Here is a 24,761-nt window from a genome sequence, read left to right on the forward strand (position 1 = left end):
TACAGTAGGTACTAATGTTCATACACTTCATAGCAAATTCATATACTGTAGCTGAGAAGCTTGAACTTGCCTCTATGATACTGAGGCCAAATACCTGAGCAAAATGCTAATCTGATATCTGTGTATATTGGGGAAAAAATGATACCCAATCTGTAACAGGTGACATAATTCGCTCACCCCAATAGCAGCCTTAGCATGGCTATGGGACACCACTCACACCCTTGCTGTCATTTTCACACTGTGGTTGTGTCCTAAGCCCTATTTGACTGTTTAGTACAATATCTGTCATCCACAGGCTTATTTATTGAGACCCAGTGATGTCAGTGGAGTGAACTCTAGCCACAGTGTTGACTGGACATCTCTCAATAGATGGCTTTAGGCTGTCACATAAGCCCTGTGCTGTCCCTGCTCCGTACCTTCCTGTCCCTACTCTGTACCTTCCTGTCCCTGTGGCTGGCTGGCTGCCTGGCTGCCTGGCTAGAGCACTCTTCAGCAGTTCAGCAGATCAATTATTCCTTTATCTACCATTCCTTTATCACTGATATCCCCAATGTCTGCTCTGCCTGTCGCTGTCATTAGAGCTGAAGTTTTTATAACTGTCCTCCCTCAAAACAAAATAGCACAGCAAACAGCAGCCGAGCAGCACACACTCTCTGTAGTTTGTCGTCAATGTGAGAACTATTCCAATGTTCTATAAAACAAATGCACAATCAACATGTTGGATGAGAATGTTATGAAGGGGCAATCTACAGTTGCTCATTTTTTGAGTTGTAAATTAAGCATATGTAACCATTGATTCTAGAATAATGTAACTTGTAAATGCCTCAAGCGTAGTTCAACTGTCAAAACCCATCAGAACCCAAAATATACAGTGCCTTCGGAAAGTATTCAGACCCCTTGACTTTTTCCACATTACAGCCTTATTCTAAAATATATATATATTTTAAATGTCCCTCATCAATCTACACACAATACCCCATAATGACAAAGCAAAAACAGGTTTGGAAAATTCTGCCAATTTCCTAAATGTAGTATGGAAATACTACATTTACATGAGTATTTGGACCCTTTACTCAGTACTTTGTTGAAGCAGCTTTGGCAGCGATTATAGCATTGACTCTTCTTGGGTATGATGCTACAAGCTTGGCACAACTGTATTTGGGAAGTTTCTAACCATTCTTCTCTGCAGATCCTCTCAAGCTCTGGCAGGTTGGATGGGGAGTGTTGCTGAACAGCTATTTTTAGGTTTCTCCAGAGATGTTCGATCAGGTTCAAGTCCGAGCTCTGCCTGGGTCATTCAAGGACATTCAGAGACTTGTCCCAAAGCCACTCCTGCGTTGTCTTGGCTGTGTGCTTAGGGTTGTTGTCCTGTTGGAAGGTGAACCTTCGCCCAAATCTGAGGTCCTGGGTGCTCTGGAGGAGGTTTTCCACAAGGATCTCCCTTTGTACTTCGCTCCGTTCATCTTTGCCTCGATCCTGACTAGTCTCCCAGTCCCTGCCTCTGATAAACATCCCCAAAGCATGATGCAGCCACCACCATGCTTCACCGTAGGATGGTGCCAGGTTTCCTCCAGACTTGACGCTTGGCATTCATGCAAAATACTTCAATCTTAGTTTCATCAGACCAGAGAATCTTGTTTCTCATGGTCTGAGAGTCTTTAGATGCCTTTTGGCAAACTCCAAGCGGGCTCTCATGTGCCTTCTACTGAGGAGTGGCTTCCATCTGGAAACTCTACCATAAAGGCCTGAATGGTGGAGTGCGGCAGGGATGGTGGTCCATCTGGGAATGTTCTCCCATCTCCACAGAGGAACTCTGGAGCTCTGTCAGAGTGACCATCGGGTTCTTGGTCACCTCCCTGACCAAGGCCATTCTCTGTTTGGCAGAGCGGCTAGCTCTAGGAAGAGTATTGGTGGTTCCAAACTTCTTTCATTTAAGAATGATGGAGGCCACTGTGTTCTCGGCGACCTTCCCCAGATCTGTGCCTGACAAAATCCTGTCTCGGAGCTCTACGGACAATTCCTTCAACCTCATGGCTTGGTTTTTGCTCTGACATGCACAGTCAATTGTGGGCCTTACATAGACAGGTGTGTGCCTTTCCAAATCATGTCCAATCAAGGGGCGCAGTCATGGGTGGGCCTGGGAAGGCATAGGCCCACCCACTTTGGAGCCAGGCACACCCACTGGGGAACCAGGCCCAGCCAATCAGAATGAGTTTTTGCCCACAGAAGGGCTTTATTACAGACAGAAATACTCCTCAGTTTCATCAGCTTGTCTGGGTGGCTGGTTTCCGGCATCCCGCCGGTGAAGAAACCGGATGTGGAGGTCTTGGGCTGGCATGGTTACACATGGTCTGCGGTTGTGAGGCAGGTTGGACGTACTGTCAAATTCTCTAAAACTACTTTGCAGGCAGCTTATGGTAGAGAAATTAACATTAAATTCTCTGGACATTCCTGCAGTCAGCATGTCAATTTTACGCTCCCTCAAAACTTGAGACATCTGTGGCATTGTGTTGTGTGACAAAATTGCACATTTTAGAGTGGCCTTTCATTGTCCCCAGCACAAGGTGCACCTGTGTAATGATCATGCTGTTTAATCAGTTTTTTGATATGCCACACCTGTCAAGTGGATGGATTATCTTGTCAAATGTATGTAGTTCTGTCCTTGAGCTGTTCCTGTCTAATGATGTTCTGAATTATGTAATTCTGTATTATGTTTTGTGTGGACCCCAGGAAGAGTAGCTGCTGCTTTTGCAACAGCTAATGGGGATCCTAATAAAATACTAAATACCAAATACCAAAGGAGAAATATTCACAAACAGGGATGTAAACAAATTTGTGCACAATTTGAGAGAAATAAGCTTTTTGTGAGCAGGGAACATTTCTGGGATACTTTATTTCAGCTGGTGAAACATGGGACCAACTGTCATGTCCTGACCATAGAGAGCCTTTTTATTCTCTATTTTGGTTAGGTCGGGGTGTGACTAGGGGGTGTTCCTATGTTGGCCTGGTATGGTTCCCAATCAGAGGCAGCTGTTTATCATTGTCTCTGATTAGGGATCATATTTAGGCAGCCATTTCCCCACTGTGTTTTGTTGTATCTTGTTTCTGTGTAGTTGCCTGTGAGCACTGCATTCGCGGCACGTTTCGTTTGCTGTTTATTGTTTTTGTACGTTTCACAAATAAAGGTGTGGAACCCAGATCACGCTGAACAGTGATCCGAGTATATTTCCAACGACTATCATGACAGAAGATCCCACCACACCAGGACCAAACAGCGTGATGGCATCCTTGGCTTGGGAGGAGATCGAGGAGAAAATATACTGGACTTGGGAGGAAATCTTGGCAGGACATGAAAGCCTGCCATGGAAGCAGACGCAAGGAGAGAAGGGAGGACAGCGATGACGCCGGGGTTCGTGGCCACAAGGAAAGTACAAAAAACAGCACTAATTTATTTTGGGGGGAGGCACACGGGGTGTCGGGGGAGCCGAGGAATGAGACAGATACCGTCAGGGAGTCGAAGGAGGAACTCGACGAAAGATTCCAGAGAGAATCTCAAGGGTACTGACCATACTCAAGGACATGAACGAGACCCAATGTATACATGGCGCAATGCTGAGCACCCTAATGTGGTAGCGAGGTGGTAACACAGTGACAGCAGCACATCCCGAGGGGGCTGATTTCCCTATGAATACTTCCAGAACATGGAGGCGATCCAGCATAAGTTGTGAGTGGTAGGCAGGGTTGGGGTCAATTCCGTTTCAATTCAGGAAGTAAACTGATTTTCCAATTTCATTTCATAGGAGGCAATGACATAAAAAAATATATAATGATTTGAATATCAGTTTACTTTCTAAATTTAATTGAATTAAAAAGTAATTGACCCCAACCCTGGTGGTAGGTAATATTAAAGGGATATTTTACTCAAACTCTCTTTTAGCATTTTGTTTATTAGTTCTCTGTTAATACAATCCCAAAAACCTTACATGTTAGTAATCACATTTTTAAGAGAGCACATTCAGTACAGAGCAAAAAGTGTGATGGTGCAAATTATTAAGCTATAGATGAAGCAACCAGACGCATGATTTGATTTCTCAAGAACAACGCATTGGTCATCCAGTACCATTTTTAATTAAAAGGCTTGATGATGAGTTGTTTTGTTGAATAAGTGTGTGTGTTAAGGTAAAAACTAAAAAGTGCACCCCGTTGGGTCCCCAGGACCAGGAAACACTGCTGTACTGAATGTGCTCTATCTTGAAAACTTGACTGTTGACATGCACATTTTTTGGAATTGTATTATTGATTTAGGATGATTTGGACACGAAACAAGAAAAATACTAATGTTTTATCATTGACTTGCATTGAATTTGTGCTACAAATTCTTAAAAGTTAGCATTTGGAAACAGTGGCCAGGTAAATAAAATCAAAGCATAGATTGCTGTCATACCTTGTCAAAAGGCAGCTTACACGGTAAGGGAACCAATGTGTAATTTGGTTGAACTATCCCTTTAATTGGAGTTCCTGCAGTGCATTTGATGTGCTATAAATACACTTTTTAATTTGAAAGAAAACCATGCTTTTTCATCCTCTTAAGGATACACCCTTTTATTTCAATGTTCGCCTAAAAGGACATACCCAAATCTAACTGCCTGTAGCTCAGGCCCTGAAGCAAGGATATACATTTTCTTGATACCATTTGAAAGGAAACACTTTGAATTTTGTGGAAATGTGAAAGGAATGTAGGATAATATAACACAATAGATCTGGCAAAAAATAATACAAAGAAAGAAAAAAGTTATTTTGTATTTGTTTTGTGCCATCATCTTTGAAATGCAAGAGAAAGGCAATAATGTATTATTCCAGCCCAGGTTCAGTTTAGATTTTGGCCACTAGTTGGCAGTAGTGTATGTGCACAGTTTTAGACTGATTCAATGAACCATTGTATTCCTGTTCAAAATGGTGCACTCTCCTCAAACAATAGCATGGAATTATTTCACTGTAATAGCTACTGTAAATTGGAATGTGCAGTTAGATTAACAATAATTTAAACTTTCTGCCAATATCAGATATGTCTATGTCCTGTGAAATGTTCTTGTTACTTACAACCTCATGCTAATTGCATTAGTCTACGCTAGCTCAACCGTCCTGTGGAAGGGACACTGATCCCGAAGAAGTCTTAAGAAAGCAGCTTGGGCAGCAACATCTGGGCCCCACAGGGAAATGTTGACTGGGTGAACCTACAGGTTGTGGTGAAAACATTTGCACAGGAGGACTTCAGGAAGACTTCAGGAGATAAGGGGAGTCTCTCAAGTTGGATTTGATTTGGTTTAATTTAATTTACCTCAAATATTTTGTGTAGGCAATTAGCCAAACAAAACCTGCTGATTTATACAATAAATATTGGCTGAATTTATCCTCAAGCCGAATAAGAATAAGAATAAGTGTGAGTTTTTGTCACAACCCGGCTCGTGGGAAGTGACAAAGAGCTCTTATAGGACCAGGGCACAAATAATAATGTAATAATACTCAATTATTTATTTATTTAACCATCTTACATATAAAACCTTATTTGTTCATTGAAAATTGTGAATAACTCACCACAGGTTAATGAGAAGGGTGTGCTTGAAAGGATGCACATAGATCTGCAATGTTGGGTTGTATTGGAGAGCGTTTCAGTCTTCTTTTCCACACACAGTCTGTGCCTGTATTTAGTTTTCATGCTAGTGAGGGCCGAGAATCCACTCTCACATAGGTACATTGTTGCAAAGGGCATCAGTGTCTTAACAGCACGATTTGCCAAGGCAGGAAACTCTGAGTGCAGCCCAATCCAGAAATCTGGCATTGGATTCTGATTAAATAAAATTTTCACAGACGGGCTTGTTGCAATTTCGATGAGGCTCTCTTGTTTAGATATCGGTAAGTAGACTGGAGGTAAGGCATGAAAGGGATAAGGAATCCAGTTGTTTGTGTCATCCGTTTCGGGAAGTACCTGCGTAATTGTGCACCCAACTCACTCAGGTGCTTCGCTATATCACATTTGACATTGTCCGTAAGCTTGAGTTTATTTGCACACAAAAAAATCATACAATGATGGCAAGACCTGTGTTTTGTCCTTGTTAATACAGACAGAGAAGAGCTCCAACTTCTTAATCATAGCCTGAATTATGTCCCGCACATTGAATATAGTTGCGGAGAGTCCCTGTAATCCTAGATCCAGATCATTCAGGTGAGAAAAAACATCACCCAGATAGGCCTGTCGTGTGAGAAACTCGACATCATGCAAGCGGTCTACAGCCTATAGGGAGGAGGTCAGAGACCTGGCCATGTGGTGCCAGAATAACAACCTATCCCTCAATGTAACCAAGACTAATGAGATTATTGTGGACTACAGGAAAAGGAGGACCGAGCACGCCCCCATTCTCATCGATGGGGCTGTAGTGGAGCAGGTTGAGAGCTTCAAGTTCCTTGGTGTCCACATCAACAACAAACTAGAATGGTCCAAACATACCAAAACAGTCGTGAAGAGGGCACAACAAAGCCTATTCCCCCTCAGGAAACTAAAAAGATTTGACATGGGTCCTGAGATCCTCAATAGGTTCTACAGCTGCAACATCGAGAGCATCCTGACTGGTTGCATCACTGCCCGGTACGGCAATTGCTTGGCCTCCGACCGCAAGGCACTACAGAGGGTAGTGCATACGGCCCAGTACATCACTGGGGCTAAGCTGCCTGCCATCCAGGACCTCTACACCAGGCGGTGTCAGAGGAAGGCCCTAAAAGTGGTCAAAGACACCAGCCACCCCAGTCATAGACTGTTCTCTTTACTACCACATGGCAAGCGGTACCGGAGCGCCAAGTCTAGGACAAAAAGGCTTCTCAACAGTTTTTACACCCAAGCCATAAGACTCCTGAACAGGTAATCAAATCGCTACCCAGACTATTTGCATTGTGTGTGTCCCCCAACCCCTCTTTTTACGCTGCTGCTACTCTCTGTTTATCATATATGCACAGTCACTTTAACTATACATTCATGTACATATGTACATACTACCTCAATTGGCCCAACCAACCAGTGCTCCTGCACATTGGCTAACCGGGCTATCTGCATTGTGTCCCGCCACCTGCCAACCCCTCTTTACGCTACTGCTACTCTCTATTCATCATATATGCATAGTCACTTTAACCATATCTACATGTACATACTACCTCAATCAGCCTGACTAACCAGTGTCTGTATGTAGCCTCGCTACTTTTATAGCCTTGCTACTGTTTTTCACTGTCTTTTTACTGTTTTTATTGGTTAGAGCTTGTAAGTAAGCATTTCACTGTAAGGTCTGCACCTGTTGTATTCAGCGCACGTGACAAATAAACTTTGATTTGATTTGAAGTGAAAATGATGTCAGTAAAGTCAGTAAAGAAAACGTTAAGCTCTTCTCTAATTCAAAAGAAAGTGTCAATACTTTGCCCCTTGATAACCAGTGCACTTCTGTATGTTGTAAAAGCGTTACATGGTCGCTGCCCATATCATTGCATAGTGCAAAAAATACACGAGAGTTCAGGGGCCTTGCTTTAACAAAGTTAACCATTTTCACTGTAGTGTCCAAAACGTCTTTCAAGCTGTCAGGCATTCCCTTGGCAGCAAGAGCCTCTGGGTGGATGCTGCAGTGTACCCAAGTGGCTTTGGGAGCAACTGCTTGCACACGCGTTACCACTCCACTATGTTCCCTGTCAAGGCTTTTGCACCATCAGTACAGATACCAACATGAGCCACATTAATGTGACTGGATGTTAATTATTTGACTAGGCTACCTGTATTTGACATTGTGTTGTTATTTCGCTGAATACTAGATGGTTTAATCTTATTTTTGGCAGTGAAACGAGGCTACTCAGGTGAGAGAAAAAAACTCACCCAAATGTATAGCACCTTTAAATATACTGTATATATAAATGTTTGAACATTTTTATTTGGCGTACCCCCGACGGCATTGCGCATTTGGGAATACCTGCTATAGATAGTACACTGCATAATGAAACAATCCCTAGTAAGCTAGTGTTTTGAGGGTGGACTGATTGTATTATTTGTAATTAATAGACTGGGAGAGAGCGTGAGGACAGCTCATTTAAAGAAAAAATATATTTATTTAACTAGTCAAATCAGTTTAGAACAATTTCTTATTTATAATGACGGCCTACCCCGGACCAATTGTGCGTCGCTCTATGGGACTCCCAATCACAGCCGGATGTGATACAGCCTGGATTCGAACAAGGGACTGTAGTGATGCCTGTTACACTGAGATGCAGTGCCTTAGACCGCTGCGCCACATGTCATTCAGGTTCAGGTAGCCTATACAGGACAGTTGTATATTTAAAAACAATTGGTAGCTGATTAGTATGCTGTTGCATCGGAAATAAATGTTACAATCTGCAATCTGTAATTACATTATTATCACCATGAAATGTTAGGCTTAACATGAGAAAATTAAGACCAATTATTCCTACCATTAAACATGTATCCATTAGCTAAAGCAAAGCCATACAGGCCCTGGCACTACAAAAAAACACATTGATTCGATAGGCATGCAGCCACGTAGACATGTCGCAATTTCAGCACCATGAACAACGATTGGTAGTCGATACTTTGTGAGTGGCTATCTGGCTGACACATTCGATTTTATTTCATTTTAGAGGGGGTGTAGACAGCTACAAGGCTATAAAGAGAGCTGGGTCTTGGAGGCACTGGGGGGGGGGGGGGGGGGGGGTGTTATCAACAAGGCTAGAGAGCTGCTGGAACATGTCAGGGATGCCTCCCTAAGCCCCAGGCAGTATTTACTGATGACAGGGGTATACATAGAACCCCAGTCCTGATTGGCGATGACAGAGATGCACATATAGCCCTTCATGTGTAAGCCAAGTCCTCGGAAGGTCTTATTTAGGCTCCCGCTCCCCAAAACCCACAGATTAGAGATGGAGGGTTGTAAAGACGGCACTCAGCAACAGCCATGTGCTCTAAAGAGACAGACAGCGAGAAACACTTGATGCTCTCTCTCCACTTTCTCCATCATTGCCGCTCTCTTTCAGATTATAAACCCCTTATCTCTCTTGCATTCTCTCTCTCTCCTTTGCTCTCTTTGATGGTCCTCTCTGAGGGAAAGCTTTGCTTCTGAAGCTCTGTTCCTGACCCAGTGTTTGGGTCTTGTGGGATCAATGAAGGTCAGCTATCAATTACAACAGAGCAGAGTTGACAACAGAGAGGGGAGACGGACAGGGAGACATGAAGAGGGGACAGAGCAGAGAAAGTCAAGAAAGAGACTAGAAGGAAGGAGGAAAGAGAAATATTTAGGGTCATTGAAGTCATGGGAAGAACTGAATAGTTTTAAAAAAGTACATGATGTTTGGAATAGGCTGAGAAGGGTTATGAAAAGAGAGTATGAAAAGTAGGATTTAAGATGAATGAGGGAATAAGAAGCATGGGAAAGATTTAAAAGAGAAAATGAGAACGAGATAATTTCCCTGAAATCCTTTTCTCTCTGAGCAGGATGGGGCTTTGATGTTTTATCTATAAAGCAACAAAGGCAGAGGAACCAGAGAGAACTGGTCTAGCAGCCAGATCTACTATACAGCCTACAGGCAACATGATGGAGGACAGAGGGGGTGGGAGGGGAGAGAAGAGGGAGGATGAGGGACAGAGAGAAATGCAGAGGAGACAGAGACACAGGAAGTACGCCAGAGAGAAAGAGAGATGGAGAGACATGAAGATTTATGAAGAGGCAGAACAAGGAGAAAAAAGCAGCCACTGGGCATAAACTGGTTGAATCAATGTTGTTTCCATGTCAATTCAACCAATACATGAAATGTGTTGACATTGAATCAACATGGAAAATTGATTGGATTTGAAAAAGTAATCACCATAAGGGAATTTTGTAAATCCAAATTGATTTCACGTTAGTTGACAACTCAACCGAATGTAAATTAAAACTAGACGTTGAACTGATGTCTGTACCCAGTGGGTAGGGTCTATTTTAGGGACTGAGAGTGACAAGAATGAAAGGGAAATGGGGGATAACTAGTCAGTTGTACAACTGAATGCCTTCAACTGAAATGTGTCTTCTGCATTTAACCTAATCCTCGGTTCCTGGCCCAACACTATAACCACTAGGCTACCTGAGGAGGAGGGGGGGAAGAGAGAGGGAGAGAGAGAGAGGGAGAGAGAGAGAGGGAGAGAGAGAGAGAGAGAGAGAGAGAGAGAGAGGGAGAGAGAGAGAGGGAGAGAGAGAGAGAGAGAGAGAGAGAGAGAGAGAGGGAGAGAGAGAGAGGGAGAGAGAGAGAGAGAGAGAGAGAGAGAGAGAGAGGAGAGAGAGAGAGAGGGAGAGAGAGAGGGAAAAGAGAGAGAGAGAAAAGGTTCCAGCTTTGTGGTGCTGCAGTGGTGACGATGGCCAATGCAGCACAGTCAAGATGCGTGTGACGTCAGTCTTGCAGCAGAGAGAGCCGGGGCTGAAAGCTGACAGCCTAATCTGTCCTCTGTGGCTGGTGGCTGCTTTGAATGAATTGCAATTTCATAATTACCCGATGTGGCCGTACATTACATTACTGTTGGCAGACAGTGTGATACGCTTGCCTCCGCATTGCGCATATTAATCAATCCAGATATTTTGGTTTGTGTTCAGCTTCAGCCTTTAATTGACTCTAATTTAGCAAATTCTTAAGTTTTATGGCCAGTATTGACTCCACGGGAGTGGGGTTAGAGCAGTGACACCTAACCAACCATAGAGGTCGACCATGTGAGAGGAGGTCCACGGGAGTGGGGTTAGAGCAGGTAGATAGATATCATTAAGACCCCCCCACAGTGGTGCAGCTGTTATGGAGTCTGAGAAGCCCCTGTCTCTGCATCCACCACCCACGGCCTTTCCCGAAAAGTATTTAGTGCTTTATTCATTGGCATGCGTCAATATTTGTTGCCATGCTTGTGTGTACAAACTTGTGTTTGGCTTAGAGGTGACAGCAGCAGCCATAAACACTGGATTTCCCTGAGCAAGAGACTTTTATGTTTAGGGGATATACCCATCACTCATGCTATTGTGGACCAATGTACCCTGGGCTGTACCCTGGGCTGTACTGTATATACCCATTGTGAAACACTACAAAAAAACATGTAATATTGCACAACAATAATGTTGTATATACACAGTGAACATTATAAACCAAGGTCTCTATTCAATCCATATCACCAATACTCACAGTAAACTCTGCATATGTCGGCTCAATCGGAAATTACCTTTAAATTCCTATTGCGAAATCTGTAACGTTTCAGCGATATGGATTGTATAGATACCCAAATTGCCTAAGCCTCCCACAGTGAAATAGTTGTACTCAATGCAGTCCAAGGTTATTATAGTAAAATAAATCTGAAACAAAAACAAAATTAATATAGATCATTTCTTTTGACTGAAATAATTAATAAACCCATTTGAAAAACAAAAATATGGTATCTTTGACACCAAAACAAACTCAAATAAACAAAAAAAGAGAAAAAAAGCGAATAGAAAAACAGAAAACTATAATAACCTTTATGCAGTTTATGGCAGGAAAACAGTTCTTACTACTTAATAATCATCTTAATGGTGATCAAACGTTCACATCTGTGTGGGGAAGAGGAAGGGGAAGAGGAAGGGGAAGGGGAAGGGGATGGGGACGGGGAAGGGGATGGGGATGGGGATGGGGAAGGGGAAGGGGAAGGGGAAGGGGACGGGGAGGGGGACGGGGAAGGGGATGGGGACGGGGATGGGGATGGGGAAGGGGATGGGGACGGGGATGGGGATGGGGAAGGGGAAGGGGAAGGGAAAGGGGAAGGGGACGAGGAAGGGGACGGGGGGACGGGGAAGGGGACGAGGAAGGGGACGGGGACGGGAAGGGGACGGGGAAGGGGAAGGGGACAGGGAAGGGAAAGGGGAAGGGGACGAGGAAGGGGACGGGGACGGGGAAGGGGACGAGGAAGGGGACGGGGACGGGGAAGGGGACGGGGAAGGGGATGGGGACGGGGAAGGGGATGGGGACGGGGAAGGGGATGGGGATGGGGAAGGGGAAGGGAAAGGGGATGGGGACGGGGAAGGGGATGGGGATGGGGAAGGGGAAGGGGAAAGGGGAAGGGGACGGGGAAGGGGATGGGGATGGGGAAGGGAAGGGAAAGGGGAAGGGGACGAGGAAGGGACGGGGACGGGGACGGGGAAGGGGACGAGGAAGGGGACGGGGACGGGGAAGGGGACGGGGGAAGGGGAAGGGGACAGGGAAGGGGAAGGGGACGGGGAAGGGGAAGGGGATGGGGACGGGGACGAGGAAGGGGACGGGGAAGGGGAAGGGGACGGGGAAGGGGAAGGGGACGGGGAAGGGGCGGGGGACGGGGAAGGGGAAGGGGACGAGGAAGGGGACGGGGACGGGGAAGGGGAAGGGGAAGGGGAAGGGGACGGGGAGGGGGACGGGGAAGGGGAAGGGGACAAGGGACGGGGAAGGGGAAGGGGACGGGGAAGGGGAAGGGGAAGTGGACGAGGAAGGGGAAGGGGACGGGGAGGGAAGGGGAAGGGGAAGGGGGAAGGGGACGGGGAAGGGGAAGGGGAAGGGGACGGGGAAGGGGAAGGGGACGGGGAAGGGGACGGGGAAGGGGAAGGGGAGGGGAAGGGGAGGGGACGGGGAAGGGGAAGGGGAAGGGGACGGGGGAAGGGGAAGGGGAAGGGGAAGGTGTATATAAAGAGAAAATCAGGCGTTTGACTCAGCCTCAGATATGACCATATCTCCACATCTGTTTACATTAAGTTTGTGTTGTAATACACACACAGAAGCAAGGTGAGAGGATCATATAGAAAGGAAGAGGAGGCGACATTTATATGTGGTTACAGTACAATACACATAAAGACATGCAATCAAACTGAGCAGTGGATAATGTGAGGACTTCACATTAAATTGTTTACAGAGCTGAGAGCTTCTGTCTTCATGACTGTACGTTTCAGAAGGCAGTCAGTGTCAAAAGCACCTATCATCTGTCAGACCCCCCTCTCTCTATTGGAATGTGTGCAGAACCATCCAAGATCCTAATCACTTTTCCATGCCGATGGAACAAACAGCTCAGAGTAATCTCACAAGGGCCACACACACACACACACACACACACACACACACACACACACACACACACACACACACACACACACACACACACACACACACACACACACACACACACACACACACACACACACACACACACACACACACACACACACACACCATGGTTGTATCATGCTAATTAGCCCAGCCCTGGAGCCAAAGAACTGTTGTGGATGTATATCTTATGATTTATTTGTTTTTCAACTGTGAAAGTATCAGTAAACACCGCTGGCAGATTTATGGGGACACTTAAACCCCCCCCCTTCAATTGAACCACTTCATTCTTTAGTTATGCTCCCTCAGTCATCCTATTTTTGGGTTGGTGCCCTGTCCCAAGACTGATATGCTGGAATGTGCTTTGTGTAATTCACCCTCACTTACCCTTCACAAGCCCTCTATCATGACCCTCCCCATGATGCACTGTTCTGTTGTTTTCTATCTGATCAGAAGCACTCGGCCGGCCGTTGTTCTAGTATGTTTCCTCTCTAAGACATTCCCACAGTTACTCACTCACCCCATCCAACCTCAACATCTCAGGGCCCTGGTCTCTTGTTCCCTAGCCCCCCAGAACACAGTTGCATAATATTCATAACTCCTTTCTGGGAAGTGCCAGCAAAATGTAAGATAAGCAGGGCTGCCCAAAGGCTAAAAGTGGAGCCTAGAAATCACAGACACAGTTCTGACCTGACACCTGCTCCAGCAGTATAGTCAATCACTGACATTACGTCAGGCTATGATGTAGTCCATAGATGGATGTGTGGAATACTAAGATAGAAGGACTGGTAAATATGTGGATGGAGGGATGGATAGATGAATGGATAGTGCCTTTCTGGCTTACCTCTGAGTTGAAGCGGATCTGGCAGACGTTGCAGGAGATGATGGGTCGTTTGGTCTTCATCATGGGGGCCGAAGGTGTGGTTCATCACTGCCTTCTGTACCGGGTCCATCTGGAGGGAAAGGGGAGGGGGGGCAGAGGGGAGAAGGATTATATAGAACATCTAATTACTCTGAGTAGGGGAGCAGATAAACATATTAGGTTACTGTGCCATGGTGGTGGGCTGGTAGCAGAGTTAGGCTATCTGATGAAACATTTTGAGTAAAGCCCCTATTGCAGAAAAATTGGTAGAGAGAGCGAGAGAGAGAGAGAGAGAGAGAGAGAGAGAGAGAGAGAGAGGGGGGTGGGGGGGGGGGGTGAATGAATGAAAAGAGAGCCTTGATTGATAATGACAGGAGAGTGTGTTTTTGTTCAACAGCAGCTGCTGGACCTGTCTGTGACTTGGGTCTTGGGTGGGCCCCAATTACAGACAGCGGGCCCTGATTACAGACTCCCCATCCTACATAAATGATCACTTTGTTTTTGGGCTTTCGTGTACCATTGGAGGCTCCTCAGAGGGGTTGGCGGGTGGTGGGACACAATGCAGATAGCCCGGTTAGCCAATGTGTGGGAGCACTGGTTGGTCGGGCCAATTGAAGGGAAAAGGTGAGAGGAGGAGAGCACATACAGTAGATGCGGGAAGTAATACCATTTTTCTTAAACGGAAGCAAACGAAACAAAACAGAGATAAACCTGAATTCTTCTAATAGAAACTCTTGTTTGCAACTGTTGGACTAATAATTACGCCCTAGATCAGCTAGATACAGGCAACAGTGTGCAAGGCGGCATTGAATGTATCACTGTCTGTTCATGTTTCACATTTTTTCTCGACCTCTGTGCACCTACATTGCAAACTGTAGGCTAGGATGTAGCAACCTCATGATGGGTATAGGGAACATTCAAGAATCATGTAGTAGCCTAAACCTATCGCTGTTGCGTTGAACTGGGTGAATGGAAAAGGGATGACAGTCATCCAATATAATGTAATAGAATTATTTTTATTTTTTTATTTCACCTTTATTTAACCAGGTAGGCTAGTTGAGAACAAGTTCTCATTTGCAACTGCGACCTGGCCAAGATAAAGCATAGCAGTGTGAACAGACAACACATGGAGTAAACAATTAACAAGTCAATAACACAGTAGAAAAAAGGGGCAGTCTATATACAATGTGTGCAAAAGGCATGAGGAGGTAGGCGAATAATTACAATTTTGCAGATTAACACCGGAGTGATAAATGATCAGATGGTCATGTACAGGTAGAGATATTGGTGTGCAAAAGAGCAGAAAAATAAATAAATAAAAAACAGTATAAAAACAGTATGGGAATGAGGTAGGTGAAAATGGGTGGGCTATTTACCGATAGACTATGTACAGCTGCAGCGATCGGTTAGCTGCTCGGATAGCTGATGTTTGAAGTTGGTGAGGGAGATAAAAGTCTCCAACTTTCCAATTTTTGCAGTTCGTTCCAGTCACAGGCAGCAGAGTACTGGAACGAAAGGCGGCCAAATGAGGTGTTGGCTTTAGGGATGATCAGTGAGATACACCTGCTGGAGCGCGTGCTACGGATGGGTGTTGCCATCGTGACCAGTGAACTGAGATAAGGCGGAGCTTTACCTAGCATGGACTTGTAGATGACCTGGAGCCAGTGGGTCTGGCGACGAATATGTAGCGAGGGCCAGCCGACTAGAGCATACAAGTCGCAGTGGTGGGTGGTATAAGGTGCTTTAGTGACAAAACGGATGGCACTGTGATAGACTGCATCCAGTTTGCTGAGTAGAGTGTTGGAGGCCATTTTGTAGATGACATCGCCGAAGTCGAGGATCGGTAGGATAGTCAGTTTTACTAGGGTAAGCTTGGCGGCGTGAGTGAAGGAGGCTTTGTTGCGGAATAGAAAGCCGACTCTTGATTTGATTTTCGATTGGAGATGTTTGATGTGAGTCTGGAAGGAGAGTTTGCAGTCTAGCCAGACACCTAGGTACTTATAGATGTCCACATATTCAAGGTCGGAACCATCCAGGGTGGTGATGCTAGTCGGGCATGCGGGTGCAGGCAGCGATCGGTTGAAAAGCATGCATTTGGTTTTACTCGCGTTTAAGAGCAGTTGGAGGCCACGGAAGGAGTGCTGTATGGCATTGAAGCTCGTTTGGAGGTTAGATAGCACAGTGTCCAATGACGGGCCGAAAGTATATAGAATGGTGTCGTCTGCGTAGAGGTGGATCAGGGAATCGCCTGCAGCAAGAGCAACATCATTGATATATACAGAGAAAAGAGTCGGCCCGAGAATTGAACCCTGTGGCACCCCCATAGAGACTGCCAGAGGACCGGACAGCATGCCCTCCGATTTGACACACTGAACTCTGTCTGCAAAGTAATTGGTGAACCAGGCAAGGCAGTCATCCGAAAAACCGAGGCTATTGAGTCTGCCGATAAGAATATGGTGATTGACAGAGTCGAAAGCCTTGGCAAGGTCGATGAAGACGGCTGCACAGTACTGTCTTTTATCGATGGCGGTTATGATATCGTTTAGTACCTTGAGTGTGGCTGAGGTGCACCCGTGACCGGCTCGGAAACCAGATTGCACAGCGGAGAAGGTACGGTGGGATTCGAGATGGTCAGTGACCTGTTTGTTGACTTGGCTTTTGAAGACCTTAGATAGGCAGGGCAGGATGGATATAGGTCTATAACAGTTTGGGTCCAGGGTGTCTCCCCCTTTGAAGAGGGGGATGACTGCGGCAGCTTTCCAATCCTTAAGGCCATGTTCATGAAAAGTAAAAATAGTCCTCCCTCATCTTAAATATCACCAACCGCCACTGTATCAAAACAAAAAAATATAGTGCATTCAGAAAGTATTCAATCCACTTGACTTTTTCCACATGTTGTTACGTAACAGCCTTGTTCCAAAAGAGATGAAATGTTATTTTTTCTCATCAATCTAAACACAATACCACATAATGACAAAGCAAAAACAGGCTTTTAGAAATGTTTGCACGTTTATTAAATATAAAAAACAGAAAAACGTTATTTACATACAGTAAGTATTCAGACCCTTTGCTATGAGACTAGAAATTGAGCTCAGGTGCATTCTGTTTCCATTGATAATCCTTGAGATGTTTCTACAACTTGATTGGAGTCCACCTGTGGTAAATTCAATTGATTGGACATGATTGGGAAAGGCACACACCAGTCTATTATAAGGTTCCACAGTTGACAGTGCATGTCAGATCAAAAACCAAGCCAAGAGGTCGAAGGAATTGTCCTTAGAGCTCCGAGACAGGATTGTTTCGAGGCACAGATCTGGGGAAGGGTACCAAAACATTTCTGCTGCATTGAAGGTCCCCAAGAACACAGTGGCCGCCATCATTCGTAAAGGTCAGGGAGGTTACCATGAACCCGATGGTCACTCTCCCAGCACTCCAGAGTTCTTCTGTAGAGATGGGAGAACCTTCCAGAAGGCAAACCATCTCTGCAGCCCTCCACCAATCAGGCCTTTATGGTAGAGTGACCAGACAGAAGCCACACCTCAGTAAAAGGCACATGAAAGCCTGCTTAGAGTTTGCCAAAACGCACCTAAAAACTCAATAAAATGCAAATGAATTACTTAAAAATCATACAATGTGATTTTCTGGATTTTTGTTAGGTATTTCCAAAGGGTTCACATACTTTTCCCACACCCTAGATGGAAGACCCCCCCCCCCCCAGCTAGGGTTCTGGACACTCTGCTAGGTAACCACAACCCAGGCTGGGTGTTTCTACACTCTGCAGCCAAAAGCACGTTGGGGTTTTACTCAACTTCTAATCACTGACTGCTGCTGTGAAATTACGCTGCAAAATGAGAGTCTATTTTCACGTTCAACTTCCAAACACCAGGCAAAGGTGTAATTATACTCCCATATGTAAGTGGTTTAATAACAGTTCCTGGCTATATTTATACTCCTCATCTTTAACCTGGAGTTTTCTTTGTTCCCTTAATCACAACGCACTTCAGTGCTCACTCTCCCTCTCCCTTTATCTCTCTCTCTCTCTCTCTCTCTCTCTCTCTCTCTTTCCCTTCTCTCACTCCTGATGTGTTATAAGGGATATTCAATTCCAGAGCCCCCCACCTACCACTTCCCACCAATCCAACCACCCACCTGAAGTGCGCCAGGTGTCTCTGAGGGGCCAAAGACCCCTCAGAGACACCAATACTCCTTAGCCGGCCCACAAGAATGGAATGGTCTACCGTGTCAAAAGCTTTGGCAAAGTCAATAAAAATAGAAGCACATCATTGCTTAGAATCAACGGCAATGGTGACATCAGTTAGGACCTTTAAGGTTGCAGTGACACATCCATAACCTGAGCAGAAAGCAGATTGCGAACCAGAGAGAACACTATAGACATCAACAAATCCACTCAGTTGATTATTTGACAAGTTTTTCCAACACTTCTGATAAACAGGGCAAAACATAAATAGGCCTATAACAGTTAGGATCAGCTTGATTTCCCACTTAAATAAAGGATGCACCGTGGCTGCATTCCAAGCAATGGGAACCTCCCCAGAGAGGAGATACAGGTTAAAAAGGTCAGAGATAGACTTGGCGATGATAGGGGCTGCAACCTAAAGAAGATAGTGCCTAAACCATCTGACCCAGATGTTTTTTGGGGGGTCAAGTTTAATGAGCTCCTTTAGCACCTCAGACTCAGTAGTGGGGCAGGGGGAAGAGAGGGACTTTGTAGTGGGGCAGGGGGAAGAGAGGGAGGAGCATCAGGGCTACTCGCATTAGAAGGGGTGGGAGATGAGGAAATTTTGGACAGGCAGTAAGGTAAGGCTGAGTCAAATAGGAATCCTGACTTAATGAAGTGGTGATTTAAACAGCTCAGCCATGTGCTCCTTGTCAGTACCAACCACATCATCAACATTAATGGACTTGGGCAGCTGTGAGGAGGAGGGTTTATTCTCTAGGTCTTTAACCATTTTACAAACACAGGCTGTAAAACAGTGATCACTAAGGTCAGAAAATTACAGAAAACACCAGACTGATACCTATCAGGATTTTTGTGAGGATAACATCAAGGATAGTAGCCTTTTCTGGGTGTTCGGAGTCATACCTTGTGGGATTGGTAATAATCTGAGAAAGAATTAGGGAGTCCCATTGCTTTAGGACTTGGTCAGGTAGTTTAAGCATGTCCCAGTTTAGGTGACCTATCAGGACAAATTCAGACTTAGTGTAAGGGGCCCGGAGAGAGCTTAGTAGGGCAGGTAAGGCAGGTGCTGATGGTGGACAATAACACCCAGCAACAGTCAATAAAGAGTTATTTGAAAGTTTAATGCTTAAAACCAGCAAATCAAATTGTTGGGGGACAGATTTTGTGGAGACATTCGAGCACTGAAGGGGTAAAGATTGCCACTCCACCACCTTTGGAAGATATGTCTTGCCAAAAAAGGTTATTACCATAAAGGGTAATATCAGTGTTCAAAACACTCTTTCTTAACCATGTTTCAGTAATGACCAGCACATCTGGATTGGAGCTGTGAACCCACAGCTTCAATAGATACATTTTATGTTATAAGCTTCTAGTGTTAACGTGCAGAAAACCAAGGCTTTTACGAGAGCAGAAATCAGTGAAACAGATATCAGAGCACAAATCAGAATTGGGGCTAGCAACAGTAGATGGGCTAGGGTGTATATGCACATTTCCAGATATCATCAGCAATAATATAATCAGGGCACGGCAGAGGACAGGGAGAACTCTGCAGTGTTGATTTTTAATGACATTTGAATGTGCATCAGATGGCAACAAGATCATATTGTAGAGCAATTTCATCAGGTAACATGAATACAAAGCCGGAGAGAGGTAGTTAGAATAGGGCGGGAGGCCAAGAGTCTGTGTAACCAATAGAGAGTCAGAGTCCCGTGTTTGGGAACAAACATATTCTGTCCCATGGTTGGGTAAACAAGCAAGTTCATAGTCAACAAAGCACGCAGGTGTCATGAGGCAAATAGCATAAAGCACAAGAAAAAAATATGACGACTTGGGGCTAATCGTTGTAAGTTCAAAGAGTCACTCGCCCCAACAAGATAACTTGAGAGAGTAGCTCTCTATGAGTCCAGTAGGCTATAAAAGTATGAGATAAAATAACAAAATAAATAAATAGTAGGCCTATAATAGTTAATTAAAGTGCTTCTGAGTAAGCTCGCATAATAAGCTTCACAAGTTAATTAGCCTACCTAAAATTCTGATCAGTCCAAAGTCTGCGGTGTGTGTGTAAGTGCGTGTGTGCTGGAGGCGAGTGAAAGATCGGGAGAGAAGGGGGAGTGTGGCTGGGGTACCTATACCAGACAAGGGGAGACAGACCAGGGCAGACGGTGAACAGATCGCCAGGTGGAATCCAAGCAGCAGCACAGCAGGCAACAGGAAGAGGTGTCACACCCACTTGTTAGAAGCTTTTTTCTTTTTCCGGGAGGCAGATTCCTTTTAGAAAACCCCAGCTAGCTAGTTAACGTATCTAGCAAGTCTCTGTCCACTGTTTTTTTTTTCACGGGCAAAAGGAGGTTTTTAGCTAGCTATATCTTTTCAGTTTTGGCGAATGCTCCTTTATGATGCCCATACAAAGTTGACCTGTGGCTGTTGTATTTTGGAGATTGCGACGTCAAGGCATTCCTTCTGGAGTATTTCTTCTGATGTGATCAAAGCAACGATATTGTTTCTTATTAAGGTCATTTACAATTGAAGTGTCTTGGCTGCATATCAGTTCAAAATAAAGATGAATCCAGAGGTTACTTTACTGTAATGACCACTGCACAGCGGGAGGGGGCTTCAAAGGCCTCTGCATTTGGGTGGGGGAGGCTGTGAAACTCTCCTACCATTGTTGGGCTCAAGGGCTTTGACACCTCTCACTTCACACCTCAGTACTAATTGAAGTTGCAGCCAGATAAGTTCTGACCTAGCAAGCTGGGTAGCCTTAACTTAGAATTCAGTCCTTATAGTAAAAATATATGATTGTAATTCATTTTTCTTCTTGGCTTTAAAAGTAGCATCAGACTAAACATTACTCACTCAGTTTCAGGTTGAATAGTGTTTTCAGGTTTCTGTTTCTTTTGCTGGTCGTTGGTTTGGTAGTAGGTATTGCTCCAGGTAATTTTGTCTAAAATCAGGTTGTAGATTTGAAGTTTTGATTTGGAGTGAAGGTTATGTTGGCTACAGTTCCCCTTTTTTGACTATGTTATTGGTGTCCGAGCTGAGCAACCCCTATCTGAATACTTTCCGAATGCACTGTATATACAAGGAGTACCAGACCTAACTCAGTGTGCAGGGGTACGAGGTAGTTGAATTTTTTTATTTTTTATAGCTGAGGCAACTGGGGAAAGATTAAGCTTCTTCCTTCTCAGCTACCCATACTAGATTCATTTCTGAATAGGCTTGTCCAACGACCCAAGGTGGAGTTTAAACACAGACCGTCACAATATCAGGTCCTCATCAGAATGTCACTAGGAAACTTTAGTGGTTCTCTCAATCTCATACATTACTTATCAATGTCTGTGTAGTTTACTGAAAGTGTACTTTCAGCCTCTGTTTTAGCACCCTCTAGAGGTTATCAGGGTAAATATGTTCTGTCATACTCAGTCTCACTAGCTAGGTTTCCATCCAATTGACAACACATTTTTATGCAAATATTGTAAAAGCCCAATACAAACAATATGCACATGTTCCCACCACAGATGTGTTTCCATAAAATTGACTGGATGCGGATAAAGGCTGTACGTGATGACGTAGTGCAAATAAAATACATTTTGTGGTTTAATCCCCATGTACCGAATAAACAAGACAAGTTAAATGGGTTTCCATTGCATTTTCAACTCTACTGATGGGTTTGTCACACATTTTTTTGCTTTAATAGCGAATGTGTCCACTCTGGTATTGGCACATGAGCCTCTAGCCAACAGCTCGTAGTCAGACTGCAGTGTGGGTATAGCCTACATGATGAGATTATTATGAAAAACTCGAATAAAAAGAGAAAGATTATTTTCATTTGTCAAACGGCAGCCAAGCATTAGATTTATCAGGATCCCCATTAGCCGATGCCAATGGCGATAGCCAGTCGTACTGGGGTCCGACATGTAACGAAAAAGACATTACAGACAAAATACTTAAAATATAAATGCATTTAAAACCATTAACGTGTGTGTGTGTGTGTGTGTGTGTGTGTGTGTGTGTGTGTGTGTGTGTGTGTGTGTGTGTGTGTGTGTGTGTGTGTGTGTGTGTGTGTGTGTGTGTGTGTGTGTGCGCGTGCGCGCATGTGTGTGTGCGCGTGCGCGCATGTGTGTGTGTGTGTGTGTGTGTGTGTGTGTGTGTGTGTGTGCATCTATCAGTTACACATGCATGTCAGTACATACAAAGAACAAGTAGATCACATGGGGGAGAGGCATTGTGCCGTGAGGTGTTGCTTTAATTGTTTTTTGAAACCAGGTTTGCTGTTCACTTGCTTTTTGCCATATAAGATGGAAGGGAGTTCCATGCACTCATGGCTCTGTATAATACTGTACTGTACATTTCCTTGAATTTGTTCTGGACCTGGGGACTGTTAAAAGACCCCTGGTGGCATGTCTGGTGGGGTAGGTGTGTGTGTGTCAGTGTTGTGTGTACGTTGACTATGCAAACAACTTTGAATTTCCAACACATTAATGTTTTGTATAAAAATAGGAAATGACGCAGTCAGTCTTTCCTCAACCCTTAACCAAGAGAGACTGGCATGCATAGAATTCAAATTAGCCCTCTGATTACAACGAAGAACAAGACGCTCCGCTTTGTTCTCAACCAGCTGTAGCTTAACTAGGTCTTTCTTTGCAGCACTTGACCATATGACTGGAGAATAATCAAGATCAAAACTAGAGATTGGTGGAGTGGTGTCAAAAAAGCAGAGCATCTCTTTATTACTTACAGACCTCTACCCATCTTTACAACCATTCAATCTATGGGGGGGGGTGCACCAACATGGATGAACTCTTAAACTGGGTTAAATCAAGGTTGATCTATTCATCTTGTTGCACCAAATTTTAAACCTAGTTTTAAATTAATCCTAGTTAAATGAAATCATTCCTGTAATCTAAGTTTAGTTTTCACTTTAAACCTAGATTAATTTTAAGCCTGTTGTTCAATTAATTAAAAAATATATAAACTTAGATTGGAGATGAATTCTAAACTGTCACTTGAGGTGGTTGAACTGATAAAATGGCAGCACATCTACTGTGGAGAGACCAAAACGAGGTCCTCAGAGAATAATTAGATACAGGTTGAATCCTGTTGAGTTTTATGATAATTAACTCATTATTAGTAGGCTATTTACGTGCCCATTTTGTACAACAATTGAATTGGGGCTTATGATATGCCCAGCCTTGGTACGAATGATGATGTTATGCAACATGCTGTAACGGGCTGATAACGTTAACATTGTGGTGAAGTAGCATTAACATTAGTTTTAACGTGCATTATAGGCATTGATATTTACCAGTTATTGATGCTTACTAAATATTGGTGGGTCAAGTTGTCCGTCGTCATCATTGGGGTTATGGAGAGGGGCAAATTGCTGGGGAATCATCTCGCATATCTTCTGGGAGACAGGATCAATTCCTTTGGACGGAGGCCCCCCCCGGCTCTGGTCTGAAATAGCCCCCGCCTCTCCTCTGCCACATCCTTTTTGGCTTTTTCTTACTGTAATAAAAAATCCAGCACGCTTTCATCCAATTTGGGTCCCTCTTCTATTTAATCCATGTAGATCTATTGCATTTGTCGCATAAAATGGCCCAGGTCTTTCCCTCTTTTTGACAGTCGTTTTGTCTGTCTTTTTATCCTCCAGTACATTACTAAATTCCTCCATCAGCTCCAACAATAGTTTATTTTCATAAATGAAGAATTTTGAACTTCTTTGACATGCTATGATGAGGTGGCTAGCGGACAAATAATACATGTCTAAATAACCTTAAGTAATGACAATAATAAATAATAGTGTATGTTAGCTAGCTCGGTTTATAAACTAGCTAGCTACAGTAGCTAATGTTAGCTAACCAATTCGTTTTCTGTCTAGTACTGGCAAATTACAGATTTTATTTCAAATCCGCCAACCCATAAGAACCTTTCAGTAGTTCAGTAGTAGCAACTTTGTGGCCTCATTTGTCAAGTAGGCTAGCTACTGTTTCAACTCACAAAATACATCATATCTTGGTGTAACATGTCACAATTTGTAAGTCGCTCTGGATAAGAGCGTCTGCTAAATTACTTAAATGTAAATGTAAATGTAAACTAATCATAGTTTAAAACCGTTAATCATAGATTTACTGATCCAGATTTAAAATGAAGTGGAGCAACACATCTCTGATTAATTTAAAACCTAGATTTACAAACCTAGATTAGCTCTAATCCTAGATTAATTTAAACCATGTTGGTGAAACCCACCTTCTATGTTTTGACCTTGAGAGTTTACAATCTACGGTAACACCAAGTAATCATCATGTCATCAGAATAATAAGACCCTTGATTTTTATTGGAAAGGAGCATCAAGCTCATCACCTTGCACTTTCACCAGCCTGTGAAGTTCCTTCCTGAATCGTAGTGGGAGGGACCACACAACATGTCATCGCTTGACTCCAACTTTACTTCCATATGATGGTTATTATATCAACATTTGGACATAATAGCGTTTCCACCGCCATTTCTGACGTAATTAATTTTACAGACACAAAACGATTCCACCTTGTCTAG

At 44.1% G+C, this 24,761-nt stretch overlaps 1 pseudogene; it reads right to left on the reverse strand.

Moving 5' to 3' along the window:
• LOC115143714 (zinc finger protein 385A-like) overlaps positions 1 to 24,761 on the reverse strand; it is an 83,723-nt pseudogene that overhangs the window by 13,916 nt on the left and 45,046 nt on the right.

The sequence above is a fragment of the Oncorhynchus nerka genome, linkage group LG15 (genome assembly GCF_034236695.1).
Source record: "Oncorhynchus nerka isolate Pitt River linkage group LG15, Oner_Uvic_2.0, whole genome shotgun sequence".
NCBI classification, from domain to species: Eukaryota; Metazoa; Chordata; class Actinopteri; order Salmoniformes; family Salmonidae; genus Oncorhynchus; species Oncorhynchus nerka.